Source organism: Bos mutus, chromosome 5 (genome assembly GCF_027580195.1).
Source record: "Bos mutus isolate GX-2022 chromosome 5, NWIPB_WYAK_1.1, whole genome shotgun sequence".
Classification (NCBI taxonomy): Eukaryota; Metazoa; Chordata; class Mammalia; order Artiodactyla; family Bovidae; genus Bos; species Bos mutus.
In genome coordinates this window covers 90,480,437-90,500,256 of record NC_091621.1, presented here as the reverse complement: position 1 = coordinate 90,500,256, position 19,820 = coordinate 90,480,437, and the positions used below count along the sequence as shown (strand labels likewise).

At 40.0% G+C, this 19,820-nt stretch overlaps 1 protein-coding gene across 1 annotated transcript in view; it reads left to right on the top strand.

Moving 5' to 3' along the window:
- LMNTD1 (lamin tail domain containing 1) overlaps positions 1 to 19,820 on the top strand; it is a 486,411-nt gene that overhangs the window by 299,514 nt on the left and 167,077 nt on the right. Inside the window, exon 3 of the mRNA XM_070371229.1 lies at positions 17,143 to 17,244. The gene's annotated coding sequence lies outside the window, so the exon portion shown is untranslated. The remainder of the gene's footprint in view (positions 1 to 17,142; positions 17,245 to 19,820) is intronic.

Here is a 19,820-nt window from a genome sequence, read left to right as displayed (position 1 = left end):
TTTCCATGTGCTTTTTGGCCATCTATATGTCTTCTTTCGAGAAATGTCTATTTAGATCTTCTGCCCATTTTTTAATTGGTTTGCTTTCGTAACCTGAGCTCCATGAGCTTTTTATATATTTTGGAGAGTAATACCTTGTCAGTCCCTTGTTTGCAAATATTTTCTCCCATTCTGTGGGTTGTCTTTTCATTTTGTTTATGGTTTCCTTTGCTGTGTAAAAGCTTTTAAGTTTAATTAGGTCCCATTTGTTTATTTTTGTTTTTATTTTCATTACTCTAGGAGATGGATCAAAAAAGATACTGCTATGAATAATGTAAATAAAAACAAAAATAAATGGGACCTACTTAAACTCAAAGGCTTTTGCACAGCAAATGAAACCATAAACAAAATGAAAAGACAACCCACAGATTGGGAGAAAACCTTTGCAAGTGATATGACCAACAAGGTTCAGTTCAGTTCAGTCTCTCAGTCGTGTGCGACTCTTTGCGATGCCATGAATCCCAGCACGCCAGGCCTCCCTGTCCATCACCAACTCCCGGAGTTCACCCAAACCCACGTCCATCGAGTCAGTGATGCCATCCAGCCATCTCACCCTCTGTCGTCCCCTTCTCCTCCTGCCCCCAATCCCTCCCAGCATCAGAGTCTTTTCCAATGAGTCAACTCTTCGCATCAGGTGGCCAAAGTACTGGAGTTTCAGCTTTAGCATCATTCCTTCCAAAGAACACCCAGGGCTGATCTCCTTCAGAATGGACTGGTTGGATCTCCTTGCAGTCCATGGGATTCTCAAGAGTCTTCTCCAACATCACAGTTCAAAAACATCAATTCTTTGGCACTCAGCCTTCTTCACAGTCCAACTCTCACATCCATACATGACTACAGGAAAAACCATAGCCTTGACTAGATGGACCTTTGTTGGCAAAGTAATGTCTCTGCTTTTGAATATGCTATCTAGGTTGGTCATAACTTTCCTTCCAAAGAGTAAGTGTCTTTTAATTTCATAACGGCAATCACTATCTGCAGTGATTTTGGAGCCCCAAAAATAAAGTCTGACACTGTTTCCCTATTATTTCCCATGAAGTGATGGGACCAGATGCCATGATCTTAGTTTTCTGAATGTAGAGTTTGAAGCCAACTTTTTCACTCTCCACTTTCACTTTCATCAAGAGGCTTTTGAGTTCCTCTTCACTTTCTGCCATAAGGGTGGTGTCATCTGCATATCTGAGGTTATTGATATTTCTCCTGGCAATCTTGATTCACGCTTGTGTGTCTTCCAGTCCAGCGTTTCTCATGATGTACTCTGCATATAAGTTAAATAATCAGGGTAACAATATACAGCCTTGACATTCTCTTTTTCCTATTTGGAACCGGTCTGTTGTTCCATGTCCAGTTCTAACTGTTGCTTCCTGACCTGCATACAAATTTCTCAAGAGGCAGATCAGGTGGTCTGGTATTCCCATCTCTTTCAGAATTTTCCACAGTTTATTGTGATCCACATAGTCAAAGGCTTTGGCATAGTCAATAAAGCAGAAATAGATGTTTTTCTGGAACTCTCTTGCTTTTTCCATGATCCAGCAGATGTTGGCAATTTGATCTCTGGTCCCTTGCCTTTTCTAAAACCAGCTTGAACATCTGGAAGTTCACGGCTCACGTACTGCTGAAGCCTGGCTTGGAGAATTTTGAGCATTACTTTACTAGCCTGTGAGATGAGTGCAATTGTGCAGTCGTTTGAGCATTCTTTGGCATTGCCTTTCTTTGGGATTGGAATGAAACTGACCTTTTCCAGTCCTGTGGCCACTGCTGAGTTTTCCAAATTCACTGGCATATTGAGTGCAGCACTTTCACAGCATCATCTTTCAGGATTTGAAATAGCTCAACTGGAATGCCATCACCTGCACTAGCTTTGTTTGTAGTGATGCTTTCTAAGGCCCACTTGACTTCACATTCCAGGATGTCTGGCTCTAGGTCAGTGATCACACCATCGTGATTATCTTGGTTGTGAAGATCTTTTTGTATAGTTCTTCATGTATTCTTGCCACCTCTTCTTAATATCTTCTGCTTCTGTTAGGTCCATACCATTTCTGTCCTTTATTGAGCCCATCTTTGCATGAAATGTTCCCTTGGTATCTCTAATTTTCTTGAAGAGATCTCTAGTCTTTCCCATTCTGTTGTTTTCCTCTATTTCTTTGCACTAGTCACTGAGGAAGGTTTTCTTATCTCTCCTTGCTATTCTTTGGAACTCTGCATTCAGATGCTTATATCTTTCCTTTTCTCCTTTGCTTTTTGCTTCTCTTCTTTTCACAGCTATTTGTAAGGCCTCCCCAGACAGCCATTTTGCTTTTTGGCATTTATTTTCCATGGAGATGGTCTTGATCCCTGTCTCCTGTACAATGTCATGAATCTCAGTCCATAGTTCATCAGGCACTCTATCAGATCTAGTCCCTAAAATCTATTTCTTACTTCCACTGTATAATCATAAGGGATTTGATTTAGGTCATACCTGAAAGGTGTAGTGGTTTTCCCTACTTTCTTCAATTTCAGTCTGAATTTGGCAATAAGGAGTTCATGATCTGAGCCACAGTCAGCTCCTGGTCTTGTTTTTGCTGACTGTATAGAGCTTGTCCATCTTTGGCTGCAAAGAATAGAATCAATCTGATTTCAGTGCTGACCATCTGGTGATGTCCATGTGTAGTCTTCTCTTGTGTTGTTGGAAAAAGGTGTTTGCTATGACCAGTGCGTTCTCTTGGAAAAACTCTATTAGCCTTTGCCCTGCTTCATTCCATATTCCAAGGCCAAATTCACCTGTTACTCCAGGTGTTTCTTGATTTCCTACTTTTGCATTCCTGTCCCCTATAATGAAAAGGACATCTTTTTTGGGTGTTAGTTCTAAAAGGTCTTGTAGGTCTTCATAGAACCTTTCAACTTCAGCTTCTTCAACATTACTGGTTGGGCCATAGACTTGGATTACTGTGATATTGAATGGTTTGCCTTGTAAACGAACAGAGACCATTCTGTCGTTTTTGAGATTGCATCCAAGTACTGCATTTCGGACTCTTTTGTTGACCATGATGGCTACTCCATTTCTTCTGAGCGATTCCTGCCCACAGTAGTAGATATAATGGTCATCTGAGTTAAATTCACCCATTCCAGTCCATTTTAGTTCGCTGATTCCTAGAATGTCAACGTTCACTCTTGCCATCTCCTGTTTGACCACTTCCAATTTGCCTTGATTCATGGAACTAACATTCCAGGTTCCTATGCAATATTGCTCTTTACAGCATCGGACCTTGCTTCTATCACCAGTCACATCCACAACTGGGTATTGTTTTTACTTTGGCTCCATCCCTTCATTCTTTCTGGAGTTATTTCTCCACTGATCTCCAGTAGCATATTGGGCACCTACTGACCTGGGGAGTTCCTCTTTAAGTATCTTTTCATTTTGCCTTTTCATACTGTTCATGGGGTTCTCATGGTACCCAACAAAGTATTAGTCTCCAAAATTAACAAACAGTTCATGATGCGTAACAGCATCAAAACAAACAACCCAGTCAACAAATGAGCAGAAGACCTGAATGGATATTTTTCCAAAGATGTACAGATGACCAATAGGCACATGAAAACATGTACAACATCACTAATTATTAGATAAATGCAAATCAAAACTACAATGAGATATCACCTCATACCAGCCAGAATGGCTATCATTAAAAAAAAAAAATCCACAAAAAATAAATATTGGAGAGGTTGTGGAGAGAAGGGAAGCCTCCTTCATTGTTGGTGGGAATGAAAATTTGTATAGCCACTATGGAGAACAGTATGGAGTTTCCTTAAAAACATGTAGAATATCATATATGAAATAAAAAAAAAATAAACACAGCTATCATATGACCTTGCATTCCCACTTTTAGGCATATATCTGGAGAAAAACATGATCTGAAAGAATATATGCACCCAATATTCATTGCAGCACTATTAACAATAGCTAAGACATGGAAGCAACCTAAATGTCCATCAACAGAGGAATGGATAAAAAAGATGTGGTACATATATGGGATATTACTCAGCCATTAAAAAGAAGGAAATAATGCCATTTGCAGCAACATAGACGGACCTAGATAATGTCATACTGAGTGAAGTAAGTCAGACAGAGGAGAAATATTGTATGACATCCCTTATATGTGGACTCTAAAAAGAAATGATACAAATGAACTTATTTACAAAACAGAAAGGCTCACAGACTTAGAAAATGAACTTATGGTTGCTGGGGGAAGGGATAGTTAGGGAGTTTGGGATAGTCATGTACACACACTTCTATATTTAAAATGGATAATCAACAAGGACCTATTATATAGCACATGGAACTCTGCTCAATGTTATGTGGTAGCCTGGAGGGGAAGAGACTTGGGGGAGAATGGATACATGTTTATGTATGGGTGAGTCCCTTCTCTCTTCACCTGAAACTATCACAACATTGTTAATAGGTTATACCCCAATATAAAAAAAAAAGTTCAAAACAAAATAAAAAATGAAAAAGAAACTGCTGAAATTTATATCAAAAGTGTTCTTCCTGTGTTTTCCTCTAAGAGATTTATAGTGTCTGGCCATACATTTAGGTCTTTCATCTACTTTGAGTTTATTTTTGTGGATGGTGTTAGATTTCATTTTTTCATTTTTTCACATGTAGCTGTCCAGTTTTCCCAGCACCACTTATTGAGAGGACTGTCTTTTCTTCATTGTATATTCTTGCATCTTCTGTTGTAGATTAATTGTCCATAAGTGTGTGGGTCTATTTCTGGGCTTTCTATCCGGTTCCATTGATCTATATAGAGAGAACTTATTCAACATAATAAAGACTGCACCTGACAAACCCACAGCTAGCATCATTCTCAGCAGTGAAAGGCTGAAAGCATTTGCTCTAAGATCAGGAACAAGACAGGGATATCTGCTGTTGCCACTATTATTCAACATAGTTTTGGAAGTCCCAGCCACAGCAATCAGAGAAGAAAAGAAATAATAGGAATCCAAATTGGAAAAGAAGATGTAAAACTGTCACTTCAGTTGCAGATGACGTGATACTATACATAGAAAATCCTAAAGATGCTACCAGAAAACTACTAGAACTCATCAGTGCATTTGGTAAAATTTCTGGATACAAAATTAATACACAGAAATCTCTTGCATTCCTATATACTAACAATGAAAGGTTAGAAAGAGAAATTAAGGAAACAATCTCATTTACCATCACATCAAAAAGAATAAAATACCTAGAAATAAACTTGCCATCTATGGGGTCGCACAGAGTCGGACACGACTGAAGCGACGCAGCAGCAGCAGCAGCAGCAGCAAGGAGGCAAAAGACCTATACTTAAGAAGCTATAAGATACTGATGAAAGAAATCAAAGTTGATGCAAATAGATGGAGAGATATACCATGTTCTTGGATTGGAAGAATCAATATTGTGAAAATGATAATATTCAAAGTAATCTATAGATTCAGTGCAATCTCTACCAATTACCAATGCCTATTTTCACAGAACTGGAACACAAATTTGTATGGAATTAATTTGTTTGGAAAGTCAAAAAACCCAAATAACCAAAGCAATCCCGAAAAAGAAAAACGAAACTTGAGGAAACAGCCTCCCTGAATTCAGGCTATACTACAAAGCTACAGTAATCAAAACAGTATGGTACTTGCTTCCATTATCTTTTAAGCAATGTCTGCAAACGGATGATTTGTTAACAGTAAGCAAGCAATGTCTGCTAAGGGTGATTTGTTAACAGTAAGATGATAAAAATGTCAAGCCTCAAAGGAATGGAATTCTGAAGTGATAGAATTCTGCTGTCAAAGAGCAGAAAAAGCAAGACTTATGCTTTTTGTTTTAGCTTTGGTCCATTAATGTCTCATGAGTCTATAGTCACTGGGATAAGATATTCATGTTACATTTACACCATCAACTTCTGAGGTAGTATGGCAGGTGCCTTTCATATACAAGCTTATAACTCCTTACAGGAGCCCCAGTATGTAGGTACCTAATATACAAAAGAGGAAACAGAAGTTGCCTTTAAATGTCCTCCCTCTTTTACATCCTTTTTTTATAATAACTTGGAAACTTAATTAAAGAAAGGATTTGCTGCTACTGCTAAGTCACTTCAGTCATGTCCGACTCTGTGCGACCCCATAGACGGCAGCCCACCAGGCTCTGCTGTCCCTGGGGTTCTCCAGGCAAGAACACTGGAGTGGGTTGCCATTTCCTTCTCCAATGCATGAAAGTGAAAAGTGAATGTGAAGTCGCTCAGTCATGTCCAACTCTTCGTGACCCCATGGACTGCAGCCTACCAGGCTCCTCTGTCCATGGGATTTTCCAGGCAAGAGTACTGGAGTGGGGTGCCATTGCCTTCTCCAAAAGAAAGGATTTACTGATAGGTTAAGTGAATGAGGCATGTAACTAAAAAGCACTGGAGCTAAGATTTGAACCCAGAGCTCTATGGCAGCAAAGTCTGTGCTTTTCCACTTATACTAGTGCTTCTCAAACTTTCTACAGCCAGACATGAATTCTACAAGCTATTCAAGTGACATCCATGATCAAATATGTTTGTGAAATACTGAATGTATTTGATTTCTTTGGAGATTCACAGTGTATACTTAGCAAATTTAGATGCTAGGGACTGCTAAATAGAAAAAAAAAAAAAACTATTTATGTAGCTTAACCTAGCATTTGAGTTTCTGTTCTCCTCCTGGTTCAAACACTTAAAACACTCACTTGTAGGATGGGGAAATGCGACTCTGCAATGCAGCAGTTAAAGTGATGAGTAAACCAGGACAACTGCTAGGCTTGAATAAAAGGCTTCCCTGTGGAGCTAAGGTCACTGTCTGGGTCAGAATGATCTGGTACAATCTAGAAGGCAGTGTTAATTATGGTCTTAGGAACAGAAAGTGTCACATAAGAAATGGAAAAATCCCTTAAAAAGGGGAAAGATTTATGTGAAAAGGATCCCATTTAGCTGGAAGTATAGCTACAGTATGCTAAGTAAGCAAGAAGAGGCTGCAATTAAAAATAGAATCCTCAGGTTGTATTTTTATATATAGTTATGTATTGTCGCCCTGCTTATTTAACTTATATGCAGAGTACATCATGAGAAACGCTGGACTGGAAGAAACACAAGCTGGAATCAAGATTGCCGGGAGAAATATCAATCACCTCAGATATGCAGATGACACCACCCTTATGGCAGAAAGTGAAGAGGAACTCAAAAGCCTCTTGATGAAAGTGAAAGTGGAGACTGAAAAGGTTGGCTTAAAGCTCAACATTCAGAAAACAAAGATCATGGCGTCCGGTCCTACCACTTCATGGGAAATAGATGGGGAAACAGTGGAAACAGGGTCAGACTTTATTTTTCTGGGCTCCAAAATCACTGCAGATGGTGACTGCAGCCATAAAATTAAAAGACGCTTACTCCTTGGAAGGAAAGTTATGACCAACCTAGATAGCATGTTCAAAAGCAGAGACATTACTTTGCCAACAAAGGTCCGTCTAGTCAAGGCTATGGCTTTTCCAGTGGTCATGTATGGATGTGAGAGTTGGACTGTAAAAAAGGCTGAGCACCGAAGAATTGATGCTTTTGAACTGTGGTGTTGGAGAAGACTGTTGAGAGTCCCTTGGACTGCAAAGAGATCCAACCAGTCCATTCTGAAGGAGATCGGCCCTGAGATTTCTTTGGAAGGAATGATGCTAAAGCTGAAACTCCAGTACTTTGGCCACCTGATGTGAAGAGTTGATTCATTGGAAAAGACTCTGATGCTGGGAGGGATTGGGGGCAGGAGGAGAAGGGGATGACAGAGGATGAGATGGCTGGATGGCATCACTGACTCGATGGACGTGAGTCTGAGTGAACTCTGGGAGTTGGTGATGGACAGGGAGGCCTGGCGTGCTGTGATTCATGGGGTCACAAAGGGTCGGACACAACTGAGCAACTGAACTGAACTGATAATTGGGTCCTTTCTCATTTTTCAGAATAAGACCAACAAGAGAGATTGATTCATTTTCCTAGGGTGACCAACCATCTCAGTTTGCAGGATTATCAGTCTAAAACTGGAAGAGGCTTGGGTAAACCTGGACAAGTGGTGAAGCTACATTTACTGAAAAATGATAATTTGCAAAGGTAAATACTCAGGCACCACATCCATGCAATCTGAACATATTTTAAAAGTTCATTCTCTTCATCAAGGGTTCACATGGATAATTGATGATACAGTTTTGATGTAGAGTGAAGCGTTCTCACACGTTAGATGTTAATCATACAGTTTGAGATTCATCAGGGACCCATCAGATTTTTATTCTTAGCAAGTCAGATCAGAGGGCAGTGTAATTAATCTGATACTGGCACCCTTAGTGATGTCGGCCTGACCCAGGGAGACCTGTGCCAATTCCAGGGCTGTCAGAATCCACTGGGAGGCAGAAAGCAGGGTTTCAGGGCTGCTGCAGCCTCTAGCGGGATTCCCAGGTGGTGCTAGTGGTAAAGAATCTGTCTGCCACTGCAGGAGACATGGGTTCTATTCCAGGGTTGGAAAGCTCCCCTGGAGGAGGGAATAGCAACTCACTCCAGTATCTTTGTCTGGAGAATCCCAGACAGAGGAGCCTGGTGGGCTATAGTCCATAGGGTCGCAAAGAGTCAGACATGACTGAGCAGCTAAGCAGCAGCAGGACTTACTTTTATAAAGAAGATAGCAGTCTGTTTATTTTCCAGTTAAAAGAAAATGAAAGAGTTGCTCTCTAAAATTTCAGTACTGGAGTTCACGGTCCTGCATAGCTTCTGAACCTGCATAAAAACGTCTGATTTGCAGGAGGCTGGTTGTTGAATTATGATACTGAGAACTGTGCCATCACAACTCTAAAACCTTGCAAAACAAATGCCCTTGTAAAGTCTCCATTGAAATATTAAACTTTCTCCACTAGGGCATCTTATAGAAGGTTTCAAATGACTGGAGGGGAAATAAAGAGATTAATCACTTTTAAGCACCAATTATTGTGGCTCTGGACAATCAATTTTTTAAAAGAAATAAAATTTCTAGGACTTAACACTGCTATGCTTCAGCTAATGACTATTTATTATTTACGGGCTTAACTGGTTTATATCCTTAAACATATCCTAATTTATGTAAGGTTTATTTGTTGTTGTTGTTGTCATTTTTCAGTTGCTAAGTCATGTCTGACTCTTTGCAACCCCATGGACACTAGCCCACCAGGCTCCACTGTTCATGGGATTTCCCAGGCAAGAATACTGGAGTGGGCTGCCATTTCCTTCTCCAGGGGATTTTCCTGACCCAGCGATCAAACCATCTCCTGCATTGGCAGGCGGATTCTCTACTGCTAAGGTTTATATCCTTATTTGTATCTTTAAAGTCCTAACAATTATTTCTTTGACTTGAGTGTCCAGTTTCAGATTTAATACTCTACGGTCAGTTTTTCTGAAAGGAAAGATCTAGAAATAAATAAGTGGTAAATTTTCCAAAAACAACTATGTAGATTATAAGTTGATTTTCTTGAGGAGCAACTTTCCCAGATCTTCTTCTTACATCCCTAGGTAGGCTTACCCAGTTATTTAATTATCACTCTATTAAGCTCACTTCTTACTGCTCCTTTTAATATGGACAGTCTTAGGGTTTTGCGGTCTTTTTTGCTCTCCTCATGTACTTTCTCTAGACCATCTCGTCAACAGCCATGACTTTAACTGACATCTCTAAACTTTTGACACTAAATTTATAGCTCTACCCAAGACTCTCTCTAAAGCTCTTTTTACACCTTTCCCTGGAAATTTCATAGTCATCTTAAACTCAAGATCTCCAAAGCTGAGTTGGCCATCATCTTTTCTTTTATTCTCTACTTCAAGAAGTGATACCACCACCTATCAGCCAGCCAGGCCAGAAATTATGAATTATTTTGGATTTTACTCTCCCTGCAGAATGACCACAGTCCACTATGAGCAAGTTCCCTCTTGCCATCGTGTGTGACTCTTCATGGCTCTGGTCATCCATCTCACACTGGAAGATGCCATTAAAGTTCTCTTGCAGCACTAATGATGAATGGAGGTCTGGAGTGAGGGGAGAGGAGATGTCCCTTCAAATCTCTGGGTCATGTGTCTTAAAAGCCAAATCACAGGTCCAACTCCCCTTTCTCCTTCATCCAGTTGTGATTCATGATGGTGAGTACAAGACAGCTACCAAACTGCACTGAGAACCATTCCTATATTCTACCTGCAGATGTGTTTCTAGAAACAGTATGGAGGAGTCTCCAAAAAATTAAAAATAAAACTTGCACATAATACAGCAATTTCACTACTAGGTATTTATCCAAAGAAAATGAAAACACTAATTAAAAAGATATTAATACATACATCTCTGTGTTCACTGCAGCATTATTGATAATAAGCAAGGTATGGAAGCAACCTAAGTATTCATCAGTGGATAAATGGATAAAGAAGATTGAGTATATATATATATATATATATATATAAATATTACTCAGTCATAAGAAGAATGAAATCTTGCCATTTGCAATAGCATGAGCGTACTAGAGGGTATTATGCTAAATGAAATAAGTCAGAGAAAGACAAGTACCATACGATTTCACTTGTAGGTGGAATCTAAGGAAAAAAACCAACCAGCAAACTAGAAACAGGCTCATATATACAGATAACACATTGGTGATCACCAGAGGGGAAGGGATCTGGGGTTGGGCAGAATAGGTGAGGGGAATCAAGACATATAAACTTCTAGTTATAAAATAAGTAAGTCATAGGGATATAATATACAGCAAAGGGAATATAGTCAATACTATTGTAATAACTTTGTGTGGTGACAGATGATTATTGGGCTTAGCATTGTGATCAATTTGTAAAGTATATAAATGTTGAATCACTATGTTGTGTACTTGAAACTAATATAATGTTGTATGCCAACTATACTTCAATTAAATTTTTTTATTAAAAATAAGATAGGTTTGAGTTATCCAAAGGATGCTACTGGGCATCACTTTTTATACATCCAGAACATCTGAACCCAGTTTAGGCTCAGGCTTGAACGTCAGGCATCCACTTAGACAAATGATACGTGCAGCTTGAGGCTCTAGACAATTCCTGAATGCCTTTATTGACCAGGTCTGGGGTCATAATTTGAGGAGTTACTTGAAAACACCATTCACTTGTCACATACAGCAGTTCAAGTGGATGCTCTCATAACATTTGAAAAGTGCTTTGGCATTTACATGAAGAAATTAGAAAGAGGCTCCCTTCCTACGGTCCCTGCAAATAAGGCTCTTTGCTAAACAAACATGCTGTTTGAAGCACAGTTCTTTTAAGCCTTTGCCCCCTAGAAAGGGCTTCCCAGGTGGCTCAGCAGTAAAGAATAAACCTGCAGTACAGGAGACCTGGTTTCAATCCCTGGGTTGGGACGATCCCCTGGAGGAGGGCATGGGAACCCGCTCCAGTATTCTTGCCTGGAGAATCCCATGGACAGAGGAGACTGGTGGGCTAAAATCTACAGGGTCGCAAAGAGACATGACTGAAGCAACTGAGTATGTACGCACACACGTCAACTAGAGAAGAGGACCCTGATCATCCAGCTTGTATAATGCAATCGCTAGTCTGCAGTGATTTGTCCCTACAGCCCTGCTGAACAAGGGCTGAGTCACCCACGAGTGTAGAAATGTGAGAATGTCACTTGCACATATTTGGTGATCTTACTTGAAGTCATTACTGAGTTTCAACCAATTTTCAAGAGATTTTTTTTTTTTTCAGTGACCATCCGCAGTGTCATACTACTCTTGTGAAACAAAAGGTCTGAGATTTTTCTTTTCTGACATTTTTTTTTTTTTTTTTTGGAAGGTAAATTAAGCTTTGCAGAAATCTATGGCTCATTTTAGAAAGAGTCTGCCCTTTAGTACTAACAGGTACATATAATCTTCAGAGCCTCAGACCTTTCACAGGTATTTAGAGAAATATTGAACTTATGATATTATCTAATTAAATGAATGAAAAACTAAGAGTACAACCAACTAAAATTTGGCTTTCCTCTGATCACCCTACTGGAATCACAATACTTTCAGAGGTCATCCCTTTTTCCCTCCCTACTCCTTGGGAGCAATGCCAACATTTTTTCTTACATTTTACTATTTCCTCTTTTTTTTTTTCTTTTTTCATCCTGAGAGCGACATGGTCAAATTGATATTTTAGAAGGATCAGCCCAGTATCTGAGAGGAGAATGAATGGGAGGACAGACTGGTCGGGGGTGCAATTAGGCTGGGGGCAGATGCCATATCCAGACAAGCTGAGAGCCTGGCTGAGAGAGGACTGGAGGGTCAGGTCAGTAGTACCAGGTACAGGGAGATCCAAGACAGTTCTTCTCTGGCACAAGTGTAGCTTCTGGAGATGGATAGGGTGGAGGGTAGATGTGGGAGGGGGTTGCTGGGGTAGAAATGCCTTTGGGACATTCAGGGAACATGCTCAGAGATAATTGTCTTGGACGAACCTGTGTCTGTATATGGTATGGGTGTTATTCCCTAAAACAGGTCTGAACTTCCCCACGAGCTCCCTAAGCACTATGCATCCAGCGTGCAGTGTGTAAGGGAAAGCCAATCAATAAACACCATTTTCCTCTCTAGTTTAAATCGTTTAACCGCTTTGAGTCAGTGCTCAGTCTTTGTTTTTAAATTTTAATTTGTGCTATGTACTTAGTCACTCAGTCATATCTGATTCTTTGTGGCCCCATGGACTGTAGCCCACCAGCCTCCTCTGTCCATGAGATTTCCCAGGCAAGAATACTGGAATGGGTTGCCACTTCCTACTGCAAGGGATCTTCCCAACCAGAGGACCGAACCTGGGTCTCTTGTGTCTCCAGTGTTCACAAGCACTTTCTTGTTCAAGAAGCAGTGTTCAAGCAGTGTTCTTGTTCTTGAAGCAGTGATCAAGCCACCTGGGAAGCTCCAATATTTAGTTTATTTCTCTCTTCCTTAGGAAGCCCGTAGCATCTGATTATATGAGACTCCATCTGATTACATGAGACTCCACCCCCATCTCTGTCTCTGTGGGTCACTTTTTGTCTCCGTGTCTTTGAGGAGCAAAGAGAAGGCCCTTGTGCCCAGAGAATAGAGAGCGGGGCTGTGGGGGCCGGCCTCTGCCAGGTGAATCTGGGATATCATAAGAGCCAGACCATGAGGATCTGGTGAGCTATATTGGGAACATTGGTCCTTATTCCAAGAGAAACCAGAAGCTCTTTATGGGTCTTAAAAGGGTGAACCAGTTCCTGATGTGACTTTTAAAGGCCAGGACAGTGCAAAGAATGGAACTGAGTGAAGCAGAAGCGGACCTGGCTGAGCAGTTAGAGGCCGAGGCCACAGGGCGAGAGGACAACAGCCTCTGCAGCTGCGGTGACAGTGAAGAGGGGTGTACTGTTAGGAGAGAAAATGGGCAGAACCTGGGGACTGTTTAGGTGGGGGTTCCTGAAGGAGAAGGCTAGCGTGATCCCGGGCTTTCTGCAAGGAGCAACAGAAGACATGGTAGTCATTGTGAGAGATGAGGAGGAAGCGCAGACTGGGAAGGGGAAGGATTCTCCTAAATATCCACACTCATTTCTCCTGCCCCATCTGCCCGGCCAGTTCTAGCTGCCACTCCCCTTTCCAAATGGTCAGCTGCAGCCACAGAGATAACTCGGCCACTGACCACTATGCACACATATTCTCCAACCTCAGCTGCTCTGAGCTGAGGGCCAGCTGCTCTGGCTCTTCGGGAATATTGTATCAATTTCAAATTGAACCTTTTTCTGTTCCTCATATTAAGTTTTAAAAACATTTTTACTCTCTTCATATTTCTTTTCTTCACTTTATTGTAGTTTCAGTAATGCCATTAAAAACCCTTTAAAAATATAAATGTATTAAAGGAAAAGCATACACTAGCACAAATAGTATTCTCTTTAACCTCCTAATTATACTATAAATAATATTATATACTATAAACATTATTATTAATACCTTTTGACCTCCTCATTCTATTCAGCTCCATGGCAACCACAAGATACATATTAGTTCCTGTTGAAAATAGGCTTTTCAAGAAACCCAAACTTGGCCTCCTGGGTCTCCTAGGTCCCAAGCTTCCTTACAATGTATCTTTCCCACCTGTCACTTGCCTTCCTATTTAAGTTCAACAGCTGTCAGTGTTTTTATTTATTTCTTAAATTTAATTTTTATTGGAGTATAGTTGCTTTGTTTGATTGTAATGTGTTAGTTTCTACTGCACAGCAAAGTGAACTAGCTTTATGTAACATATACCCCCCACCCTTTTTTTTGGCTTTCCTTCCCATTAAGGTCACTATAGAGCCCTGAGTTAGGGTTTCCTGAAATATACAGCAGACACTCTTTCCATATTTCTGGTTCTTTCTTCCCTCCTCAATTTTACCAAACTACCTTGGCTCTTAATTTACTTAAAAATATAGAAGCCAAAGGATGTGATTTTCCTCAACTTGTCTTACCCCCAGTTTAGAACTTCTCTGAACCTTCATTCATTCTCTTTTCTTTCTTGCCTCAGTGGAAGCAATCTCTCTCTCCCCTTTCCAAGCTTTTTTTTCTCCCTCTGTGTCCCCATCCCACCCTATTCCATTTTTCCTGGAGCATTATCTCATAGACTACCCCCATCTCATATCTCATGTTGAAGGAAATGGTGTTTTTCGTTTTTGTTTTGTTTTGAGCCCAGTATTTATACACTCAATGTAGAAAACTTGGAAGATATAGAAAGGAACAAAGATGAGTGTAAAAACCACCCACAATCTCATACAATGGAGAAAACCATATTTAATTTCTAATTTTTAAAAAAAATTTCTCTTGCTACTGATTCTCTCCCCTCAGCCTGAAAATATGTTCAGTTCTTCTCTTGTTTCTCCTCTTGGTTTTCCTATTTCCGTTAGTGATGTTATCTTTTTTATCTTATTATCATTTATCTAGGCAGGGTAGATAATAGGGAATCATCTTTGAGTCTTCAATTTCCTCAATTCAACATAAAATTCTACTGATAATATTATGTTGTTTACTTACTTGTGTTAGGTACACTGCTAAGTACATTAGCTGTGTTTTCCTGACTTTCACTGCACCACGTATTCCTGTTTTACATATAAGTAAGCAGAAACTTTGAGGTTCACAGCTAAGCAATGAAGTCAGAATTTGAACTCAAGCCTGTTTATTTCCAAAGTTTCTGCCATTTCAGTTTGTCCTCTCCTATCTTTTTCTACTACTTCTACTACTGTTGCTCTGTGCATGAGTGCTAAGTCGCTTCATTTGTGTCCAACTTTGTGCATCTCTATGGACTGTAGCCCGCCAGGCTCCTCTGTCCGTGGGATTCTCCAGGCAAGAATACTGGAGTGGGTTGCCATGCTCTCCTCCAGAGGAGCTTCTCAACCCAGGGATCGAACTCAAGTCTCCTGCGGCTTCTTCATTGGCAGGCGGGTACTTTACCATTAGCATCACCTGGAAAGCTCTACTGTTGCTCTAGCTCACATTATCAATTGCCAAATAGCCAAATCACCTCATTAACAATACTGCCCAATCTTCGTTCACACTCATCATTGGAGATTGGTAGAGGTCTGGTACATTGAATTGCCCTGGTCCCATCAATTTCGTTGTATCTTTACCAAGAAACAGTTGTATTTTATCAGCGAGCCAATCAATGCACTTGTACTGTTCATTATGTTACAGCATTTAATTACATATTATATAAACCAATGAAACCTTGAGTGTAAAATAGAATTGTTCCTGTGAAAACTAAGTTGAGATTCTTTGGAAAGACTTGGTGAGAGTGAGTGGCCTGAAAATATTATAATCCAAATCAGTATAGGAAAGGTGAACCAGACATGCTTGGGAAAAGTTTGTAAACATATCTTTAAGATTCTGCACTCAGATTGCATTTTGCTGCACTTTAAGGAAACAGAAGCTTGAGTGTGGTTCTTACAAGACAAATGATACAACTCTAATTAGCAGACACTCAGAGAAAGGGCCTTGGCATTCTATTCTATTATACAATTACTGAATGTACTCATATATGTCTTAGGTTAAACTATAATATCTAAGATAAGTGTGTATAACGTTTTAAAATCCCCGGCCTGTTAAACCAAGTAAGTCAGTGTTAGTCATTCAGTTGTGTCTGACTCTTTGCAACCCCATGGACTGTAGACTGCCAGGCTCCTCTGTCCATGGAATTCTCCAGGCAAGAATACTGGAGTGGGTAGCCATTCCCTTCTCCCCGGTATCTTCTCGACCCAGGGATGGCCTGCGTCTCTTGTGTCTCCTGCATTGACAGGTAGGTTCTTTACCAGCTGAGCCATAGAGAAGCCCTTCAAAAGGTCATATCATGTTAAAAAGAATTATTCCCTTTAGGGCTTGTCATTTTACATAGTCCTTCCACTCAGGAATGATTCCCATTCTAAATGGAAAGCATGGCACAAATAAATCTATCACAAGAAAGAAACAGACTCATAGATATAGAGAACAGACTTGTGACTGCCAAAGGGGAGGGGGGAGGGAAAGTGATGGACTGGGAAGTTGGGGTTAGCAGATGTAAGCTATTATAAATAGGATGGATAAACATCAAGGCCCTACTGTATAGCACAAGAACTATATTCAGTATCCTGTGATAAACCATGATGGAATTAAAAAGCATATATATATGTCACCCTGGGGTGGGATGACTACAAATTTATTCTAGGATAGTTCTCATCTTATTAAAACCTTTTAAAATGTGAGCCATTCTTAGAGAAGGAAATAGCAATCCACTCCAGTATTCTTGACTCGAGAGTCCCAGGAACAGAGGAGCCTGGCAGGTTACAGTACATGGAGTCACAAAGACCTGGACATGACTGAGCAACTAACGCTAACACACCTCCCATTTTCCCCAGGGTAAAGAAGAGAGTGGCCTTACCTGTGATTGGTCAATGGCTGCAGGTGACTCTTCATGCATCAGGAATGTCATTGTTTTCCTTACTCGCTACAGCCTGAAGATTTAACAGCAAGGCTGGTGCTTATATATAGAAGGAAGCTAATTACTTCATTTCATTCTTTTGTTGGAACATTTTCCTACCCACTTACCAATAATCTTCCCTTTCCTTTCACAGCTCCTCTCTGAAGAGACTAACAATAGTGCATTCATCAGAAGAGCTCCAGTTGGAGCCCAGGAAGAGACAACAGAAGGCTGGGACCAGGCGGGCTGGCTAGAGGTCAGTGTCCACCAGCTCCTGGGTAATTGGCTCCCAGTCTCTCCAAAGGCATTTCTTAACAGAGGCAAATAGAAACTTCCATTTAATTCCATGTGGTATAAAAATGTAATTGTTTCACCCATAAAGGCAGTCATGTTTCTATAACAATGGCTTCATTCAGGGCTTTCAAGAGTCATTACTACAAGTTCTTTTAGGGACTTAAAAGCAATTATTTTCTTGATCTGAAGCAAAAAAAGAATCAGAACATAAGGCTCTCTTTTCCATTTTTATTTTCAATAAATAAGGAAAGACATCACCTGAGTGCTTTAATCATGAGCATCTTTGAGATGACAGTGGATGTGGGGCACTAAATTCATCTCTGACCTAAAGTCATAGCACTTTAATCAGTTTTGATGCCCTTTCTTGGAGAAATTAACAGCTCAATAAGGACAACTCACGGAAAAGACAGGTAATAAACCAAGATGTTGGTCCTCTTATGTGCCATCTGGCAACTCTATTTATTTATTTGGCTGCATTGGGTCTTAGTTGTGGCACAGGGAATCTCAGTTGCATCATTCAGGACCTTTTGCTGTGGTGTACGGATTCTCTAGATGTGGCTTGTGGGCTCAGTTGCTCAGTGGCATATGGAATCTTAGTTCCCTGACCAGGAATTGAACCTGTGTCCCCTGCACTGGAAGGTGGGTTCTTAACCATTCGACCAAGGAAATCTCTGTCTGGCAACTCTTGATAATATAAAATGGCTGAAAATTTCAAGAAAAGCCTCATCCAATCTAAGAGGGATTCTGTTTATTGTTTTTTTTTTTTAACATTTCAAGAATATATAATATATATATATATATATTAAGAGCAGACTTGCCCGATCAGCAGGGCTAAAATCAATGGGTGCTCTGGCCAGCAAGCACTATGCCCTGACTCCCTCTAATTCATATATATGGGCTAGTGGAAACTCACTTTCAGAGTAAATAATAGAAAATTAACAAATAACCTAAATATTCAATAGTAATATACTAACTGAAAAATACATATAAAATCATTAAATGAAATTATTAAAGTAATGTTGTGTGTGTGTGTGTGTATATGTGTGCTAAGTTGCTTCAGTCTTGTCTGACTCTTTGCCACCCTATGGACTGTAGCCATGGTATATATGTATATAACTACATGAAAAAGCAGGTTAAAAATAAGTATAATATATAGCTCCATTTTTTAGAAATATATGTAAACATACAGAAATACAAACATATGCCATATATGTGTGTGCGCGTGTATACACACACACATGCAGTCTATATATTATCTATTTAGGAAAAAAAAAATTGGAAGACTATACACTAAAATGTTGACTGTAGTTGTCTTCGTCTGATACGTTTATTTATTTACTTACTTTTGGCTGCACTGGATCTTCATTGCTGTGCACTGGCGCTCTCCAGTTGTGGTGAGCAGGCTTGTGGTGGCCTCTTTTGTTGCAGAGTGTTGGCTTTAGGGCATGCAGGCTTCAGTAGCTGAAGCTTGTGGGCTCCAGAGTGCAGGCTCAGAAGCTGTGGCACATGGGCCCAGTTGATTCATCCCATGTGGGATCTAGTTCCCTGACCAGGGATCAAACTCATGTCCCATGCATTTGCAGGTGGATTCCTAACCACTGGACAATCAGGGAAATCCCCATCTGAAAAGTTTTTGAGTAATTTGACTCTTTTCTTCTGCTGAAGAAAGTGTACTAATTTCTTTGTGTGTGTGTGTGTGTGTGTGTGTGTGTGTAGGAGAGAAAGAGATAGATTGTTATTTTTTATGTGATTTAAAAAGAGTTAAAACCCTAAATAATGGATTGGGGCTTAAAAATAATTAATAATAGTTACTTTAAAAGAGGTATTTGTGAACTAGAAACCTGAAATACATTGAAAACCACCTAGGCAAGTTAAAAAGAAAATCTAAACATTCTGAGGACAAAATATTATTGACTCATTTGCCAGTTTTCCACCTGTAGTAACTATGGCTTTATAACAACATAGCCAAAATTAGGTGTTAAAGTGAGTCATCAATTTAGAAAGGTAATTATAAAGTAATCCAACCTCACATGTTGATTGCATTCAACAATCCCATTCGGAAGAGCAATATTATATTCTCTTTACTCTAAGCCATTTGTTACTGAAAAAATAAATGAAAAGTGAAGAAAGCATTAGTCACTCAGTTGTGTCCGACTCTTTTCAAATGGACTTTAGCCACCAGGCTCCTCTGTCCGTGGAATGCTCCAGGCAAGAATACTGGCAACTCTTGAAAATACAAAATGCAGTGGGTAGAAATTCCCTTTTCCAGGGTATCTTCCTGACCCAGGGATTGAACCTAGGTCTCCTGCATTTCCAGCAGATTCTTTACCATTTGAGCTATCAAGGAAGCCCAAACCATTCATTACTACAACAGTCAAAAGATACAGTGTATAAAGGAGTTATACATTTTGGACTCTGCATTAGTTTATTAGAAAAATATGGGAAAAAGAGGTGGGTTTAGATATGATTTTCTTTCTCTGATTGCTCCCCTTGGAAGAATTATATTCTGGTTAATCCCCAAGGTAAGAGACTGAGGCT